Below are 19,012 nucleotides of genomic sequence, written 5' to 3'. Positions count from 1 at the left end.
GTTGTGATGAGCAAAGATCGCGCCATTGCACTCCAACCTGGGTAACAAGAGCGAAACTCCGTCTCAAAAAAAAAAGAAAGAAAGAAAGAAAAGAAATATTGCAATAGTATTGAGATCTAAGGAGAACATAGATCTATAATAACATAGGTCTGGCCGGGTGCGGTGGCTCAAGCCTGTAATCCCAGCACTTTGGGAGGCCGAGGCAGGTGGATCACAAGGTCGAGAGATCGAGACCAACCTGGTCAACATGGTGAAACCCCGTCTCTACTAAAAATACAAAAAATTAGCTGGGCATGGTGGCGCGTGCCTGTAATCCCAGCTACTCAGGAGGCTGAGGCAGGAGAATTGCCTGAACCCAGGAGGCGGAGGTTGCGGTGAGCCGAGATCGCGCCATTGCACTCCAGCCTGGGTAACTAGAGTGATACTCCGTCTCAGAAAAGAGAAAAAATAAATAAATAAATAACATAGGTCTGAGATCTAGAACACAGATATAAGATGTAAGATCTATGTTCTCCATATTTTGTTTTGCTTCTTAGGAAGGACTTGAAACAACATTTACTGGTTTTTAAATTATTGTCTTTTGTATGAGAATTTTCTCTTGTTTCACACACATCTTCAACAAAAAAAATAAAGGTTTTGTTACTTTTTGTTTGACATATGTATAAAATTTCTAGGAAAGTACTTATCATAATTTTACTTTTAAGAAAAATGACACTTACTTTTTTTGTTGTTGTTGAAAGTTTAAATAAAGAATTTATTTCCAAATTAGGCAGAACTTTTTGTTTGTTTGTTTGTTTTTGAGACAGAATCTCGTTCTGTCGCCCAGGCTGGAGTGCAGTGTCACAGTCTCGGCTCACTGCAACCTCTGCCTCCTGGATTCAAGGGATTCTCCTGTCTCAGGCTCCTGTGTAGCTGGGATTACAGGCACACACCACCACGCCCAGCTTATTTTTGTATTTTTACTAGAGATGGGGTTTCACCATGTTGATCAGGCTGGTCTCAAACTCCTGACACCTCGTGATCCACCCGCCTTGGCCTCCCAAAGGGCTGGGATTACAGGCTTGAGCCTCTACACCCGGCCAGAACTTCTTTCTTTCTTAAAAAGCCAACTGGGTTAAAAAAAATCCAAGATTGTGTTTTTTGGTGGTACAATAATTATAAATGTTGCCAGTCAATGCCAGCCAGTGTCTGATTGGCTTCCTGTGCACGTCCAATTTCCTCGGTGACACTGTATTGGTGCCAGAGCTTCTGAATCTTCTTGAATCGCTCGTTGCATAAATGTAAAGGATTTCCCCGTCTGAGTCCCTGGTCGGTCTCCCCATAGCCATCAACGTAAGGAGGATAATAAAAACAGCCTTTGGTTTTGCCAGCTAAAAACAGCACCTGACATTCCCATACTCTCAGGAAGATGCCCACTCCAGAGCCGCAGGAGTAGGTGTGAGCTGTGCAGGCTCCTACATCCCACCCCTCCAGTTCAGTCTGGCAGCAGTAACTCTGGGAGCACAGCAGTGATCCACACACAAGGCACAGAGTTGGGGCTCTGCTCTTATCACTACCTGATTTGGGGCACGAGAAATTGAATGCTTGATTAATGAGGCTGCTGTAATCCTCTGGAAGGTCTATTAATTTGTTAGATTCTCTTGGATATCTTATAGCATCTCTTTCACCTTCTAGATATCTTCTAACTTCACTGTTACGACACTAACTTTCAATCAGTGAATTCATTATCTCACTATTTTCTTGAAAAGGGCACTTACATATGACCCAGAAATTTCACTCCTATGTATGTACCCAAAAGAATAAAAATCTATGATCACACAAATATTTGTACATAAATTTACATAGCAGCATTACTAACAATAGTCAAAAGGTGGAAACAATCCACATGTCTACTTGATGAATTTCAAAATGTGGTAGCCATACAATGGTTATCAGCCATAAAAAAGTAGTTAGAATGGCAATCATTACAAAATCTGGAGACAACAGATGGTGAGGAGGATGTGGAGAAACAGGAACACTTTTACACTGTGGGAGTGTAAATTAGTTTGATGGGAGCGTAAATTAGTTAAACCATTGTAGAAGACAGTGTGGCAATTCTTCAAGGACCTAGAAATAGAAATTCCACTTGACCCAGCAATCCCATTACTGGGTATATATCCAAAGGATTATAAATTTTTCTACTATAAGGACACATGCACACAAATGTTCATTGCAACACTGTTTACAATAGCAAAGACTTGGAACCAACCCAAATGCCCATCGATGATAGACCAGACAGGGAAAATGTGGCACATATACACCTTGAAATACTATGCAGCATAAAAAACGATCAGTTTGTGTCCTTTGTAGGGACATGGATGAACCTGGAAACCATCATTCTCAGCAAACTGACACAAGAACAGAAAATCAAACACTGCATGTTCTCACTCCCAGGCAGGTGTTGAACAATGAGAACACATGGGCACAGGGAGGGGAGCATCACACATTGGGGTCTGTTGGGGGAACTAGGGGAGGGACAGCGAGAGGTGGAGAGTTGGGGAGAGAGAACATGGGGAAAAATGCCAGATCCAGGTGATGGGGAGGAAGGCAGCAAATCACACTGCCATGTGTGTACCATGCAACAATCTTGCATGTTCTTCACATGTACCCCAAAATATAAAATGCAATTTTAAAAAAAGAAGAAGTAATGAAGCATCTACACTTCAGGAAGCAGGAAAACTGAATCTGGAAAAAAAGAATCACGACGATATTGAAAAACATGCTAAATCTAAGTTAGTACAGACTATAAAAATAACAATGATTATTAACTGGGTATGGGTGTATTCAAAACAACAAAGTAAAATATTATCTAGCTTAAAAAATAGAGGAAACCAAGTTAAAGCATTCCAGCATCTTTCTAAACCAGTAACAATAAAGACATAATGAAAACCCATTCAATCCAGCAGCAGACAGACAAAAACCAACGACAAGATATAATAGATAGAAAACATAAAAAATAAGGTGGCTAAGATAACTTCAAGTTATGTAATAATGTAAATAAGTTAAATTCACTTATTAACAGGCAGAAATTATCAGACTGCTTATAAAAATAATGCTCTTATTGATAAATGACACACAAAGTTTGAAAATAAAGGATGAAGAAAGCTGTAACAGACACCACATAAGAATGAAAGGAATCAAGAAGATTTATATGAGTCAAATAAGATACTCCCGGGGCCGGGCGTGGTGGCTCAAGCCTGTAATCCCAGCACTTTGGGAGGCCGAGGCGGGTGGATCACGAGGTCGAGAGATCAAGACCATCCTGGTCAACATTGTGAAACCCCATCTCTACTAAAAATACAAAAAATTAGCTGAGCATGGTGGCACGTGCCTGTAATCCCAGCTACTCAGGAGGCTGAGGCAGGAGAATTGCATGAACCCAGGCAGCGGAGGTTGCGGTGAGCCGAGATCACGCCATTGCACTCCAGCCTGGGTAACAAGAGCGAAACTCCATCTCAAAAAAAAAAAGTAAATTACTTTTTAAAACAACCATATCAATACTACGCCAGAAAAGCAGAGACATCACCAAAATCCACTATAGAGGCTACGCTTCATCCAAAGCTGTGAACCCTTATAAAAGCCTCAATGTCAACAGACTCTACTTAGCAGATATTATTATACTTATTATTATTAGAGGCTACTGTGTGGAAACATTAGTGTTACAGCACAGTGTGGATATTAGTGTTAGGACATGGTGTACATATTATATTGGTGTTGGAGAACAGTGCAGATATTACATTACATCAGGGAACCATGTGGATAGTATTACATTAGTATTAGAAGCAATGGTGTGGATATCAGATTAGCATTAGAATATGGTGTGAATATATTGGTGTTAGGGCACAGTATGGATATCATAGTAATGTTAGGGCATGCTGCGATTATTATATTAGAGGTCACTGTGAGAACATATCTTAGCAGCCACTGCGTCTGGATATTGACAATGATATCAGGGTGTAGTCTTAATGATGAGATTTGGGGATTTCATTTTTCTAGATGAATTTCTTCCTTTGCTGAGTACTCTAAAGCTCTCTTCTCTGCACTCAGGGCCATGGAAAGGAAGCTTTTTACTCAACAATGAACAAGACTAAGTTGACACAACCCTCGTGCTGCCCTGGCACCTCAGAGGGAAGTTGGTCAGGGGTGGGTTCATGCACCCTCTGGTGGCGCCAGAGCTCAGCATAGACACTCTTACTCAGTTTCTCAGCAGATGTTCACCCCCGCCTGGCTGTCCTGAAATACCTATAAAATTCAATATTCAGTTTATTCAATGTAATAATTTTGGAAACTCAAGCCAGAATGAATCCCACTGTAGCCATATCCTTCCCAAAAATAGTGATGGAAGACTTTGGAAGCCATGTAGAATGAAATGAATATATACACAAAATTAAAAAAACAAAAACCTACTCAAAATAGTCCAGAGGTGGTAATATGAAATACAAAACTATAAAAAATCTAAAAGAAAATCTAGATGACATTGGGTTTGGTGTTGAGTTTTAACACACAACATCAAATGCCAATTCATGAAAATATTGATAACAGACTTTATAAAGCTAAATATTCTACTGTGGAAAATTGTATTCAGAGAATAAAAAGACAAGACAGATGTGAGAAGATATTTACACAATACATAGGTGATTTTAAAACTGGTTAAATATCTGAACAGATATCCAACCACAGCAAATATACCAATAGTAGGCTGGGCATGGTGGATGCCCATCTCTACCAAAAATACAAAAATGACCCAGGCATGGTGGTGCATGCCTGTAATCCTAGCTGCTCGGGAGGCTGAGGCAAGACAATCGCTTGAACCTGGGAGGCGGAGGTTGTGGTGGGCCAAGGTCACACTATTCCTCTGCCCTACTGTATATGTAAAAATGCAGATTCACTGAACCAGACTAAATTGTATTCACTGGAAGGTTGATCAAGGATTCAAATGAATGCAACCTTTTGTTTTATCTACTTCTGACCTAGAAGCACCCCCACTTCCTACTTCTAGTTGTTCCTCCTCACTGAACCAAATGACTGTACATCTTACACATATTGATTGGTGTCTCCTGTCTCTCTAAAATGTATAAGAGCAAGCTCTACCCTGACCACCTTGGGCCCATGTTGTCAGGACCTCCTGAGGCTGTGTCATGGGCGTGTCCTTAACCTTGGCGAAATAAGCTTTCTACTTGACTGAGATCTGACTCAGATATTTTGGGATCAAAATCCACAGTCACCATGGTGTGACAGTTGACTACAGTATTCAGTACAGAGGTGTGCTATACAGGTTTGTAGCATGGGAGCAATAGGCTATACCATATAACTTATGTGTGGAGTGGGCTATACCATCTAGGATTTAAAAAGACACTCTATGGTGTTCAGACAAGGATGAAATCACCAAGGACAAATTTCTCAGAAAGAATTCACATCAATAGAAGATGCTTGAGTGTATTTTAAATGGTTAAAGCCTAGAAGAAAAAAAAAAGAAACTCAACTCCTGTTTTGGTTTAATAACAAAGCTTAATAGAGTTAACATATTTCATCTAATCTAAGATGCTAATGATTAACAAACATTATTTTATGCACCATCACAAATAGGTTGCCAATTAAACTGACTTTCTGAATAACAACAAAAATGTGAATCTACTGCTATTCATGCCAGTTAAGTAAAATGAAAATGAATTACGGTTTTGACATGTTAAAGCAAAACAGGAGGAAGCCGTTAGCCTGAGGTCTTGCAAAGCAAATGGAAACTGAATTGGAGGCTTTAAAACTGACTTTAAAACATGAGCAAACCAACCAGTCAATGACAATAAACCCAGCTGCTAGTTGGCTTTATGACTATTGATGCTGAGGGAACCATCCCCACAACAGGCAGTCGCCTAGCTGGAGCCAAGGAGAAACCTCACTTAGCTGCCACCACTAACAGCTCGAAGTCCCAAGCCCTGTTTTCCATTCTGGTGCTTCAGGTGTGATTCACGAATCATTCCTTTGCTTAAATAAACTAAATTTATTTTGCCTAAAATTCTCTAACCCCTAAATCCTAACGACTAACTGGTAACCCTAAACTTTAACCCTAACCCGTAGCCCTAATCCTCACCCAAAGCCCTAAGCATACATTGGTTTCTGCATTTGCACTGATAGGTCACTGTTGATGATTCAAACTGCTGTATGGCGGCCGCAGGAGCAGTGCGGACTTCACAGTCACGCTGCGGACGGAGGCCTTGCATTAGCATCACAGCTGTTTTCTACACGAGCACTGCAGGTGTTGTATTCGCATCTCGGATGTCACAGCTGCCTTAGGAACGCTCCATTGTGTTCCGAGGCTGCGGTGTACACCTCGCACTGCTGCCACGTGGCCTTGGCTCGGAAGAACCTCGGTGCGCAGGACTCCGAGGGGCTTTTGGGGTCCAAGTTTCCACACCAAGATCTTCCTACTAGTCTCTGACCCTAAGCAGTCAGGCTGCAAACAGGAAGGATTTTACTCACTGTGGACGCGGCCCAGAGTTGTCCCAAAGTGAGGCTGGGCCTGCTAGGTCTGTGCTGTGGAGAACGCAGCTCCGCCCTCACGGGCCCGCAGGTCTGCACTGAGGACGACGGAACTCCGCAGGCCGCCATGACGCAAGGCACGCCGGGACTGTGACGCCATCCGAAAAGGCGGCTCGGGCGCCCCCTGCTGGCGGCTGCCGGGCAGTGCGGGACCCTCTCGCTCCCGGTGATGTGCCCGCACCCTCTTCCGGCGACGAGGGCCACGGCAGGGCCCTCCCACAGTGAGACCCGAGCCCCAGGGTCTGTGCTGAGGAGGTCGCAGCTCCACCTCCAAGTTCCCCCAGGTCAACGCTGAGGAGAACACAACTCTGCAGACCGCGTGGGCGGCGATGATGCACCTCGGGGGGCAGAGCCTCAGGACTCTGAAAAGGCGGGCTTGGGCGCCCTCTCCTGGCGGCGGACCAATGCAGGGCCCTCTTGCTCACACTGCAGTGGCAACATGCTCCCTGCTGGCAACTAGGGCAATGCAGCATCCTCGGGCTCACTGAGCTAGGGGGCTGTGCATATGTACACAATGTGCGCCTATATGTACATGCATACATACTGTACATCTGTACATAATGTAAACATTATGTAACTGTGCACATACTGTACCTCTCTACCTAATGTGCACATTATGTACACGTGTATATAGAGTACATATGCACATATTATGTACATTATGTATACGTGAACATGTGTACATTACGTATATGTGTACATATTGCACATCCGTACATAATGTGCACATTATGTAAAAGTGTATATATTGTACAGCTGTACATAATGTACAAAATGTGCACACATATGTACACATGTACATATAGTACATGTGTACATTATATATATGGTTACATATTGTAATATCAAAATAAATTAAAAGTACATAATGTGTACAATCTGTATATTTACCATGATATTACATATTGTATATATATTATTGTAATTACATATATCATTGTGATATTAAAATAATGTATATATCATACACATGTGCATATAAATGTACATATTGTACAGATTATGTACATTTATTGTACAATATGTATTGTGTACACATATGTACATCACAGTAACGGTACATATGGTACATATTATATACATTTATTGTAATATCCCAATAAATGTACACATTATGAGTATATTCTGGGATATTATTTTTAGTATATTAGATAAAAATTATTCCTAATATCAGGGTGGGTCTACACCCATGTGTGTATATCTTGTGATACTATCCATCATATCCTAAGTAGGTATTACTCTCATGTGAAAGCAAGTGTACACTCTGTGACTGTTCCATTATCACAGGCAGTGTACAACGCTTCTGTGATGTAGTTACTAATATCCTGGGGACAGTACCCTGAATATCGCAGGAAACGTACACCACCACTTAATATTGTTTCTAACGCATCCAAAAACGGAGAGAATATTACTCCAAGTATCTCAGGAAGCACACAAACCCCCAGTGATATTGTTCCTAATAACTAAGGGATTACAGATAATAATACTCACAATGTGACTGAGGTTGTACACCCGTCCTGTGATGTTGTTCCTAATATCCAGGGAAGGAGAGGATGATGTTACTGCCCATAGGGAAATACTCTCAGTATGGCAAGAGGTGTACATCAAGCTCTAATATGGTCACTAATGTCCACAAAAAAAAAACCACAATTATACTGAATTAAACATTGCAAGGGGTGAAAACCCCCTGTGCTTTCAATCCTAATGTCAAGGAAGATAAGGATGACATTTTTGTCAATATCAAAGAGATGTAACTAGAACTAGTGTTATTGTGCTTAATATAAAAAAAAAAACAGAATAACATTATGATCTCCCTATGATATGGTTCTGAGTATCATATTACACAACATTTTCAAAACAGATGGTCCCTAGGAGCCAGGGTGGGCTGGGGGGCTGCTATAGGCACTCTGGATGGGGCTGTGGGCACAGCCCCCTAGCCAGGAGGTCCCTAATAGCCAGGGTGGGCCGGGGGCTGCTATGGGCCCTCTGGCAAGGGGTGTGGGCACAGCCTCCTAGCCAGGGGATCCCTAGTAGCCAGGGTGGGCCAGGGGCTGTGTGTGGGCACAGCCTTCTAGCCAAGGAGTCCCTAGCAGCCAGGGTGCCCTGGGGGGCTGCTACAGTTTTAGCTGTGTATTTTGAAAAAGTTGTCTCTAAGTGCTATAGCTGATGAAATTAGAATGAGTGATCTGTGTCTACTTGAGTTGAGCTTTCTTTTAGTAATAAAGGATTAAGTTCTATTTGAATTCTTTAGAACTGACTCTCATTCTTGTCAATCAACTGTGAATTTTCTGTGTTAATTTCTAGCAGAGGTAATAGAGTTAATCCAAAACCATAGGTGTATTAAAGTCCAGATTGACAAGTATACTCAACAAACCAGGCACTGAGCTGGAAGAGGGATCTTTTCCCAGTGGGCCTTAAGGCCCACATAAATCCCTGTGCAGAAATCGAGAAACAGAGACAGAAAGGGACTCGCCTAAGGCTTGTCACTTGAAAGTGAGTGCCTGACTGACTGGCAGAGGGCTGGAAATCAAATCCAAATCTCCTGACTTCTAATTTCAAAGGGTGCACTGCCTCCCCAAGGCCCAGTTTCACAGGTAAATAGCTTAACAAGGGCTTTACTGGATTGAAGTCAACATTAAAAGACATCGGAACAGTCTTTGGCCCCTTGTCTCTAACGAGAATTTGCCCAGGTAATATTTTAACACTGGGTCTAACCTGAGAGATCTGGACTTTCAGCCTGAAACTCTTGAAAAGGATTGATTAACTTAGGAGTTCCTGCTACAAAGTAAGAGTCAAGAACCATTTTCAGCAAAGGTGAGCTGACCTCAGTGGTCAATAGGAAATGAGCTAGTTTCAATCACCACCCTCTCACTAATCATCAAGATAAAATTTCTTAAAACACACATGTATTGTGTTTTTCGGAGGGCTGGGGGTTATCCAAGATTCTGAGTAACATGCTACCACAGGAAGGAGATGCTGTTCACGCCTGAAGACAGACAGACAGACACACACACACAGTCTGAACACACAACTGGTAGTGTCCAGCCAGATACTTAGCAGTATGAGGAGGGCTTTGAAGTCAACCATGCTCCAAAGGAAGAGACACCTTTCCCTAATTCACACGTCCATTCTCCCTCCTTCTCCCCCAATGCTGCCTCCTCCTAAAGCCCACGCATTACTAGAACAAAATTAGGCAGGGCTATCGGGTTAAAGCATTGTCAATGATGCTCTCATTAAAAATAACAGCACAGTCAAATGGAGAGCATGCTTGCATATAAAATGTGATTAATTCTTTCAGACATGGTTCATGATGACTGGGACCACGCCTCCAGGGAGAAGCTCTGCTCTGCAGCCATCCAAGCTGTGTGCCTGGCCACCTCCTAAAGTGCTTCACACTCTCATTTCACCCTTAGAGGCAGACAAGAGGACTGCAAAGGACTCATGTGTCTCTTGTGCTCTCTGAAAAAGACTCCCATTTCTCCTGGGGACCAAAAGGAACAAAAGTTGCTTTTTCTTTGTAGAGCACACAACTTTTTCAAAATACACAGCTAAAACTGTCCTTGCTTTAAGTGCTATAGCCCTAGCCCTAGCCCTAGCCCTAGCCCTAAACCTAACCCTAATCCCGAACCCGAACCCTAACCCTAACCCTAACCCTAACCCTAACCCTAACCCTAACCCTATTTTGAAATTGACTTTTCTGGAAACAACTTGTTTGGCCTTGTCTGTAATCGACTTTTCTGGAATCGACTTGCCTGGCCTTTTCTCAAATCGACATTTCTGAAATCGACTTGCCTGGCCTTGTCTCAAATCGACTTTTCTGGAATCAACTTATTTGGCCTTGTTTGAAATAGATTTTTTCTGAAATTGACTTGCGTGAAATCGATTTTTCTGAAATCAATTTGTTTGGCCTTGCCTGAAACATATTTTCCTGGATTCGACTTGCCTTTCCTTTTTTTGGAATCGACTTGCCTTGCCTTTTCTCAAATCGACTTTTCTGGAATCGACCTGCCTTGTCTGCAATTAATTTTTCTGGAATCTACTTGTCTGGTCTGAAATCAACTTTTCTGGAATCCACTTTCCTTGCCTGAAATCTATTTTCCTGCATTCGACTTGCCTTGCCTTCTTTGGAATCGACTTTTCTGGAATCGACTTGTCTGGTCTGAAATCCACTTTTCTGGAATCCACTTGTCTGGGCTGAAATCGACTTTTCCAGAATCCACTTGTTTGGCCTTGCATGAAATCGATTTTTCTGGAATGGACTTGCCTGGCCTGTTCTCAAATTGACTTCTCGGGAATTAACTTGTCTGGTCTGAAATCAATTTTTCTGAAATCGACTTGCTTGGCCTTGTCCGAATCGATTTTTCTGGAATCAACTTGTTTGGCCTTGCCTGAAATCTATTTTCCTGGATTCAACTTGCCTTGCCTTTTTTGAAATCGACTTTTCTGGAATCGACCTGCCTAGCCTAAAATTGATTTTTTTGGAATCGACTTGTTTGGCCTTGCCTGAAATCAATTTCTCTGGAATTGATGTGCCTTGTCTGAAATCGACTTTTCTGAAATCGACGTGCCTGGCCTTGCCTGAAATCCATTATCCTAAAGCACTTAAAGCGGGGACCATTTTAGCTGTGTATTCTTAAAAACAGCCGGGCACGGTGGCTCAAGCCTGTAATCCCAGCACTTTGGGAGGCTGAGGCTGGTGGATCACGAGGTCGAGAGATCGAGACCATCCTGGTCAACATGGTGAAACCCCGTCTCTACTAAAAATACAAAAAATTAGCTGGGCATGGAGGCACGTGCCTGTAATCCCAGCTACTCAGGAGGCTGAGGCAGGAGAATTGCCTCAACCCAGGGGGCGGAGGTTGCGGTGAGTCGAGATCGTGCCATTGCACTCCAGCCTGGGTAACAAGAGTGAAACTCCATCTCAAAAAAAAACAAAAAACAAAAAAAAAAAAACTTGTCTAGCACTTAAAGCACGGACAGTTTAAGCTGTGTATTTTCAAAAAGTTGTCTCTAAGTGCCATAGCTCATGAAGTCAAAATGAGTGATCTGTGTCCCCTTGAGTTGAGCATTCTTTTAGTAATAAAGGATTAAGTTATATTTGAATTTTTTTTTTTTTTTTTTTGAGACAGAGTTTCGCTCTTGTTACCAAGGCTGGAGTGCAATGGCGCGATCTCGGCTCATCACAACCTGGGCCTCCTGGGTTCAGGCAATTCTTCTGCCTCAGCCTCCTGAGTAGCTGGGATTACAGGCACGTGCCACCATGCCCAGCTAATTTTTTGTATTTTTAGTAGAGACGGGCTTTCACCATGTTGACCAGGATGGTCTCAATCTCTCGACCTCGTGATCCACTCGCCTCAGAAGCTGAGACAGACAGATCACCTGAGGTTAGGAGTTCTAGACCAGCTTGGCCAATATGAAAAAACCCCATCTCTACTAAAAATACAAAAATTACCCGGGCCTGCTAGCATGCACATGGAATCCTAGCTACTTGGGAGGCTGAGGCAGGAGAACTGCTTGAACCCAAAAGGTGGAGGCTGTAGTAAGCTGATATTGAGCCACTGCACACCAGCCTGGCTGAAACGGCAAGATTCTATCTGGAAAAGAAAAAAAGAAAAAAAACCAAAATGTCTGGGAGTGGCAGGGTGTAGTGGCTCACTCCTGTAATCCCAGCAATTTGGGAGGCTGAGGCGAGCAGAGCACCTGACGTTAGCAGTTCAAGACCAGCCTGACCCACATGAAGAACACCTGTCTCTATGGAAAATACAAAAATTAGCTGGGCATAGTGGCATGTGCCTGTAATCCCAGCTCCTCAGCTGGATGAGGTAGGAAGATCACTTCAACCTGGGAGGTGAAGTTTGCAGTGAGCCGAGGTGGTGCTACTGCACTCCAGCCTGGGTGACAGAGAAAGACTCGGTCTCAAAAAAAAAAAAAATTCAAATAATTTCACACTAGAATAGTTATACTAAAAAACAAACAAAAAAAAAAAGAGTTGACAAAGATGTGCAGAAACTTGAACCCATAAACACTGCTTCTGACAATATTAAACGGTCCAGCCTATGTGTAAAATCATTTGGTGTTTCTTTAAACACGTGCAAATAGATTTGCCATATGACTCAATGATTCCATTCCTCGGCATATACTGTAAAGAACTGAAGACAGGTGTTCAAACAAAAACTTGTATGCTCTTTAAGTGTGTCAAGGTGATAAATATGCAGGAAAGTCTGGGGAACAGTGCCAGGAAAAGAAAACTGGATCAGAACAATGAAAAAACACATCATACTCCAAGGTGGTGCAGAAGGTAAAAGTGAAATGAGTTTGTAGACTGAATTATCATGTAGTAACCATGCTGATTTCCTGATCTAGGGGTTATGTGGTGGTTACCTGGGAGAGTGTACTTTGGGCAAAATATACTGAAGTATTTTCTGGGATATTGTAAATCTGGTACAGCAACAACTGCTGCAAATCTAAGAGAAGAAAGAGGTTATACTTTGTACTGCTATTGGAAGATTCCCAGAAGTATGACATTATTGGAAAGCAAACTACTTTTTAGAACAACCATATCAATACCATGCCAGGAAAGCAAAGACCTCATCAAAATCCATTATAGAGGCTATAGTTCAACCAAAGCTGTGAAATCCTTATAGAAGTCTCCATGTCAACAGAGTTCACTTAGTAGATACTACTGTATTTACTAGTATTAGAAGCTACTGTGTGGATATATTAGTGTTATGGCATGATGTGGATATTAGTGTTAGGACATGGTGTGAATATTATACTGGTGTTAGGGCACGGTGTGATTACTATATTACAGACCACTGTGAGAATACTTATTAGCAGCCACTGTGTCTTGGACACTGACAAGATCAGAGTGTAGTCAAAACAGTGGATGTGAGGGTTTCCCCTGTCTAACTGAATTCCTTCCTCTGCTGAGTACTCTCTAAAGACTCTCTCCTCTGCACTCAGGGCTTTGGACAGGAAGTTTGTTACTCACCAATGAACAACACCAAGTTGACACGACCTTCATGCTGCCCTGAGGAAGATAAAGCTCCTTGCCGCTTCTGGCACCTCAGAGGGAAGTTGGTCAGGGGTGGGTTCGTGCACCCTCTGGTGATGCCAGAGCTCAGTGCAGACACTCTTGCTCAGTTTCTAGGTGGACATGCAACCCCGCCTGGCTGTCCTGAAATACCTATAAAATTCAATATTGAGTTTATGCAATGTAATAATTTTAGAAATTCAAACCAAAATGAAGCCCACTGTACCCATTCCTTCCCGAAGATGGTGATGGAAGACGTTGGAAGCCATGTAGAATAAAATGAATAAATACACAAATTAAGAAAAACAAAAACCTACTCAAAATAGTCCAGAGACGGTAATTTTAAATGCAAAACTATAAAAAATCTAAAAGAAAATCTATATGACCTTGAGTTTGGTGTTGACTTGTAACAAAAAACATCAAATGCCAATTCATGAAAATGTTGATAACACAGACTTTATAAAACTAAGTATTCTACTGTGCAAAACTGTATTCAGAGAACAAAAAGACAAGTGAGATGTGAGAAGATAATTACAAAACACATACGTGATTTTAAAACTGGGTAAATATCTGAACAGATACCTAACAAAAGCAAATATACTGATAGTAGGCTGGGCATGGTGGCTCATGCCTGTCATCCCACAACTTTCGAAGGCTTAGACGGGTAAATAATCTGAGGTCAGGAGTTCCAGACCAGCCTGGCCAACATGGCGAAACCCCATCTCTACTAAAAATACAAAAATTAGCCAAGCGTGCTGGTGGGCACCTGTAATCCCAGCTACTTGGGAGAGTGAAGCAGGAGAATCACTTAAACATGGGAGGTAGAGGGTGTAATGAGCCAGTATCATGCCATTGCACTCCAACCTAGGTTACAGAGCAAGAAAGACTCCATCTCAAAAAATAAAAAAATTGTTAATAACGTATCTGACACATGTTGATATGTTAATACGAGGGGAAACTAGTTTGGGTCTACACAGAAAATTTGCATTTTCCTCCCAATTTCAGTGTGAATCTAAAACCAATTTAAAATAAAACCTTTATTTAAAAATTATAAATTTTTTAAAATATCTGCTTACTTATTTGTACTAATAATAAGTAGTAATTGACACTAACTACTAGTTTTCAAAACAAGGGCATTCATGATGCTGCAAAGTAATTTATGCAAACATATATAATTTCAATGAAATGCCTATTTTACAAGATTTATGTTAAAATAACACATACATGATAACATATTTATCATATCTTTTTTCTTGTGGTGTGGTTCACTCTCTAGGAAATCTGGTCACCTTAGAACCAAGGAAAGAATTCAGATTTTGGAGACTATTTCAATTTACAGCAGGACGTTTTCAAAAATATAACTTTTTTAAAAAAATTAAAATAGCAATTCATTGTGACTGAATCACTTATTATAATGAATGCTTGTCTTTGTTTTGTTTCCCAGCATTCCTTTTAGCTACAATATAACAAAAGCAAATATTTGCCATTGGAAAAAATATTCAAAGGAAGACTGTAAAGGGAATTTGTGACCACAATTATTCAATGTTTCATGACGATGCTTTCTAATACTGAAAAGTTTAAAGGGATAGTCAAAGTTATTCCCCCAAAGATGCTTTGAAGAAATCGATGCAACTAGAGAAACAAAAGTGGCAGGACAATCAATGTGACTTTAGATGTCACTGTGTCTCGTGAGAAAAAGTAATTTACCTTTAGAGGATCGCTAAGAATTACTGGAAGCCCAGACTCTGGAATGTATCTAAATTTAGTTGTCAATATCACTAGCAATGAATGTGATAAAAAGGGATCTCTGTTTTATTTGTGTAATACAATACCAACGCAGTATTTAACGCTCCAAGGAAAACAAGTTATACCTGAAATACAGTTGACAATATCAGAATCAAAATAAGCTTCCTGACCAGGCATGGTGGCTCATGCCTGTAATCCCAAGACTTTGAGAGGCCAAAGCAGGTGGATCACCAGAGATCGGGAGCTCAAGACCCACCTGACAAACACGGAGAAACCCCATCTCTACTAAAAATGCAAAAATTACCCAGGCTTGGTGGTGCATGCCTGTAATCCCAGCTATTGGGGAGGATGTGGCAAGACAATCGCTTAAACCAGGGAGGAGGCGGGTGTGCTGGGCCAAGATCACACCATTCCTCTGCCCTACTGTCTATGTAAAAATGCAACTTAACTGAACCAGACTAAATTGTATTCAGTGGAAGGCTGATCAAAAAATTCAGAAGAATGCAACTTTTGTTTTTACTTCTGACCTAAAACTATCCCCCACCCCGCCTTCCTACTTCTAGTTGTTCCACCTCACTGAACCAAATGACTTTACATCTTAGACATATTGATTGGTGTCTCCTGTCTCTCTAAAATATATAAAAGCAAGCTCTACCCTGACCACCTTGGGCCTATGTTGTCAGGACCTCCTGAGGCTGTGTCATGAGCATGTCCTTAACCTTGGCTAAATAAGCTTTCTACTTGACTGAGACCTGACTCAGATATTTTGGGATCACAATCCACAATCACCATGGTGTGACATTAGACTACAGCATTCAGTACAGAGATGAGCTATACAAGTATGGTATGTAGCCTGAAATCAAGAAGCTATACTATATCACTTACGTGTGAAGGGGGCTACACCATCCAGGTTTTATAAGGACACTCGATGGTGTTTGCACAAAGATGAAATCACTAAGGACACATTTCTCAGACAGTATCCACATTGTTAGGAGATGCTTGAGTGTATTTTAATTGGTTAACGCCTAGGAGAAAAAAAAAGCAACTGAACTCCTGTTATGGTTTAATAACAAAGCTTAATAGAGTTAACATATTTCATCTAATCTAAGATGCTAATAATTAACAAACATTATTTTATGCAACATCACAAATAGGCTGCCAATTAAACTGACTTTCTGAATGACAACAAAAATGTGAACTTACTTTTCTAATGCCAGGAAAATAAAATGAAAATGAATTATGGTTTTGATATGTTAAAGCAAAAAAGGAGGAAGCCGTTAGCCTGAGGTCTTGCCTAAGCAAACGGAAACCGAACTTCGAGGCATGCAAACTGACTTAAAAACATGAATAAACCAATTAGTTAATGACAAAAGCCCAGCTGCCAGCTGGCTGTATGACTATTTACACTGAGGGAACCATCCCCACAACCGGCGGTCGCCCAGCTGGAGCCCATGAGAAACCTCACTCAGCTGCCACCGCTAAGAGCTCGAAGCCCCAAGCCCTGTTTTCCGTTCTGGTGCTTCAGGCATGATTCATGCGTCATTCCTTCCTTCAAGTTTGCCTAAAATTTTTCTAACCCCTGTATCCTAACCCCTAACTGGTAACCCCGAACTCTAACCCTATCCGCTAGCCCTAATCCTCACCCTAAACCCTAACCAGACGTTAGTTTCTACGTTTGCACTGATATGTCCGTGCTGAGTATTGAAACTGCGGTACTGGCAGGGCCGCATGAATGGTGCGGATTTTATAGTAACATGTTTGGACTGAGGCCTTGCATCAGCATTAGGTGTTTCCTACCTGAGCACTGGGCTTATTGTATCCGTATTTCAGAGGCCATATCTGCCTCAGGAACGCTCTATTTGTCTTCTGAGGCTGCTGGGTGCACCTCACACTGCAGCCGCCTGGCCTTGGGCAGGAGAACCCAGGTGCGCAGGGTTCAGAGGGGCTTTTCATGTCCAGTTTCCCACACAGAGCTCTTCGTACTAGTCTCTGACCCTCAGCAGTCAGGAATGCAAAGAGGAAGGATTTTACTCACCCTGGACACGGCCCAGAGTTGTCCCAAACCGAGGCTGTGCCCGCTAAGTCTGTGCCGTGGAGAACGCAGCTCCGCAGATTGCCCTGACGCGATGCACGCCGGCGCCCTGATGCCCACTGAAAAGGCACGCTCGGGCGCCCCCTGCTGGTGGCCAGGCGGTGGGGGCCCTCTTGCTCATGGTCCTGTGTCTGCACCCCCCTGATGGCAGCTGCGGCCACCGCAAGCCCCTCTTGCAGTAAGAACCCCGCCCCAAGGTCTGTGCTGAGGAGGACGCAGGTCCACCCTCACAATGCCCCCCAGTTCTGTAAGGAGGAGAACGCATCTCTGCAGACCGCTGTGACTCAATGCACGCTGGTGGTGTGACAGGATGCACACCGGTGGAGGAGCCTCAAGAATCTGAAAGGTGGGTGTGGGGACCCTTACTGGCGGCCTGCACTGCAGAGTCCTCTTGCTCACGATGCTGTGCCCACGCCCCCTTCTGGCTAGGTCCACTGCAGGGCCCTCTGACAGTGTGGTGACCGGCATCACCTGCTGGCAGCTGGAGCCCTGCAGGGCCCTCTTGCTCAGTGTAGTGGCAATATGCCCGCTGCTGGCAAACAGGGCAGTTCTACATCCTCTTGCTCACGGTGTGGTGCCTGTGCTGCTGGGCACTCTTACTCTCGGTGGAGTGGGGTCACGCCCCCTGCTGGCCGCTGGGGCACTGCAAGACCCTCTTGCCCATAGCGTCCTGGCAACACTCCCGCGATGGGAACTAGGGCACTGCAGGGTTCTCTTGCTCATGGTGTGGTATTCGCTGGGATTACAAGCGTGTGCCACCATGCCTGGCTAATATTGTATTTTTAGTACAGACAGGATTTCTCCATGTTGGCCAGGCTGGTCTCGAACTCCCAACCTCAGGTAATATGCCCGCCTCAGCCTCCCAAAGTGTGCGGATTATAGCATGAGCCACCTAGCTCGGCCTAATTTTTTGATTTGTCATAGAGACGGGGTTTTGCCATGTTACCTATGCTGCGGGGTTTCCTTCTGATGAGATGAAAATATTCTGGAATTAGGTAGAGGAGATGGCTGTACAGCATTGTGAATGTACTAAAAATGAACTGTACACATTAAAATGGAAGAAATGGTGACTTATACAAATTTTATTTTGATTTATTTATTTATTTATTCTGGTCTGACATTACCCTAGGCTTGTCAGTCAATATTTTGATTTTTTTAAAAAGGACAACGATGAGTTGAAACGTTTAAGGACCTATCAGTAGAAATGGTAAGAAGACAGCGCATGGCTGGGTGTGGAGGCTCACGCCTGTAATCCTAGCACTTTGGGAGGCCAAGGTGGGTGGATCACCTGCAGTCAGGAATTCAAGACCAGCCTGGCCACCATGGTGAAACCCCATCTTTAAAAAGAAAAAAAAAAAAAAAGACAGTGCAGAAGAGGGCAGGGCTGAGACTCAAGGGAGTCAAGGGAGACAGCACACTCCCCGCGGCCTCCTGCTGTCTGTGGGGCGCCTGGAGCCCTGAGGCCCCGCTCCTGCCTGACCCCCTGCCTGCTGGCTGCTAACCATCTGGCTTCTGCGGCTTCTTCAGCTCCCACTGCCCTCAGAGTGAAGGCTGCTCGTCCACAC

The 19,012-nt window shown here is 43.0% G+C and overlaps 1 pseudogene; it reads right to left on the bottom strand.

The window, feature by feature from the left end:
• Nucleotides 1-912: 912 nt before the first annotated feature.
• LOC141583885 (E3 ubiquitin-protein ligase UBR2-like) lies at nt 913-7,287 on the bottom strand (annotated as a pseudogene).
• Between the last annotated feature and the right edge of the window lie 11,725 nt (nt 7,288-19,012).

The sequence above is a fragment of the Saimiri boliviensis genome, chromosome 3, assembly GCF_048565385.1.
Source record: "Saimiri boliviensis isolate mSaiBol1 chromosome 3, mSaiBol1.pri, whole genome shotgun sequence".
In the NCBI taxonomy this organism is placed as follows: domain Eukaryota; kingdom Metazoa; phylum Chordata; class Mammalia; order Primates; family Cebidae; genus Saimiri; species Saimiri boliviensis.
This window is presented reverse-complemented; position numbering and strand designations above follow the sequence as displayed.